This window comes from Quercus suber, unplaced genomic scaffold (genome assembly GCF_002906115.3).
Source record: "Quercus suber isolate HL8 unplaced genomic scaffold, Cork oak 2.0 scaffold_508, whole genome shotgun sequence".
Taxonomy (NCBI): domain Eukaryota; kingdom Viridiplantae; phylum Streptophyta; class Magnoliopsida; order Fagales; family Fagaceae; genus Quercus; species Quercus suber.
In genome coordinates, this window is record NW_027069957.1 from 531,131 (window position 1) to 533,101 (window position 1,971).

The window sequence follows — 1,971 nt, forward strand, 5'->3', positions numbered from 1 at the left end:
TCAGGGTCATTTACGAAATTTTTTCTTACATAAAACTATCACATTACAACCTGTTCTAATAAAGGGTAGCAAAATATGGTGTTAACAATTGTAACCCTATGAAACCAGCCACAACTCATGAGAACTCATTAGGAAACTATGAACATGTTGAAACTCTTTTCAAAGAGTTTTATAAAAAAAACAACATTGTGATTTGGAGAGAGAGAGTGAGAGAGAGAGAGCATTTTTAACTCTCGAAAAATAATGTTGCATGTGGAGTTTTTAGGAATTTAATCATCTTTGTTACGAAATCGTCTTAGCATGCATGATGCGAGGCAAAAACTTGACTATGGTAGAAATCTCCCATAAAATCAATGTTTGTTTTTTCTTCCTAAATCCAGTCAAATATACATGGTTATGCAATGAGCAACAAGGTACAAGAATTGGATAAATCGAATTTTATTTATTTCAAGATACTCTAATATTGCTAAATATGTATACATCCAAGTTTTGGAACTAGTAGTTATTTTTATTGAATCAACAATAATCATAAATATGCCCTTCCGAAGTAAATAAATATATCATAAAATAAAAGGAATGTAGAATCATAAATACAAGAAAATGCTAAAGTTAATACCAATTTTATTAAGCAAAATTGCAAACTACATCCCTAAAGTTTGGGATATTTGGATTTTAAACCTCGAAGTTTTAGAATTTGGATTTTGCCCCTTAAAGTTCTATTCCGTTTGCATCAACAACTCTCCATCCATATGTTCCATTAAGTGTCACATAAGCTTACCATGCGTGTTTAGATGTTTAGTTCAATAAAATGATGCCAAGTCATTTTTATTATGCCATGTCATTTTTAATTTTTTTAGGTTACAAAAATGACGTGACATCATTTTATTGGAAAAACTAAACACATGTGGCATGTTTTTATGACATTTAGCAGAAAATAGTGACGGAGGGGTTGTCAATGCAAATAGAATAGAACTTCAGGAGGGAAAAATCTAAATTATGAAATTTTAGGATATAAAATCTAAATATGTTTATAAAAATAAACAACATTTTATATATACAGTACCAAATAGCATTTGATATTTGGCAACCATGAAGGGAAAGAGGCAAGCCCAATCGAAGCCTTACTAACCGCAAAACATTTGATAGGCAGGTACCAAATAGCATATGTAACAGGACAAGGGGAAAAACCAAATAGGCCCACCAACACATAAGTGTGCAGGCCTGGCAACTCCATATCAAAGCAGATGGAATCAGAAATAAACTGCGTACAAGAAGTGGAATTTCCTTTGAAGCCATAAGCAGGGAGGGAAGTAGAATTTTGGAAGCCAATGACACCACTAAAACCTGGTCCACATTCATAGCCAAGCAGATTGACATACAAAGTGCAGTCATAAAAGTTACACAGTTGGGGTTCACAAGCATTATCATCATCACTCACAGTGAAGGAAGAGAACAGAGGTGGAAGCAAAACAAGGAATTCCATTGGTATAGCAGGGCACCATTTGCAGACATCCAACACTTAAGCCAGCAAGGAATCAAACTCATAGTCCAAGCCATTCCTGGCCACATTTCGCAGGGAACTACCTCTAGATCAAGACGTGCATCAAGTCCCCCATACATTCTCTTTGGTTGGACCAAATCTTTTGTAATAGCTGTATTATCTAAAGACTTCCTGTGTTCAGTACATTCTTGACCTGGTAAAAAAAAAAAAAAATGGCTAAAAGGCATTTAGTATAGAACTAAAGATCCATATATGTTAAAGGGCAACTAGTTGGGATCAAACAACTCTTCTGTCAAAGAAGTATTCTCTAAAGCATCATTCTGAATATACAATGCATAAACAAAGTCCTGGCTAATTCATTAGCAAGCATATTGACCATTGCTAAAGTATCATAACCATAGCCACAACTGGCACCAATCACCAGGGACCGCCCAACAAATTTGGAGGACTAAGGCGATATAGTTAAATGA

The 1,971-nt window shown here is 34.7% G+C and overlaps 1 long non-coding RNA gene across 1 annotated transcript; it reads right to left on the reverse strand.

The window, feature by feature from the left end:
* Positions 1-1,127: 1,127 nt before the first annotated feature.
* Positions 1,128-1,682, reverse strand: LOC136063294 (uncharacterized). The gene is made up of 2 exons (XR_010624973.1): positions 1,439-1,682; positions 1,128-1,344 (listed from the first exon to the last, which is right to left on the reverse strand). It is a non-coding gene; the product is annotated as an uncharacterized LOC136063294 (long non-coding RNA).
* Positions 1,683-1,971: the final 289 nt, after the last annotated feature.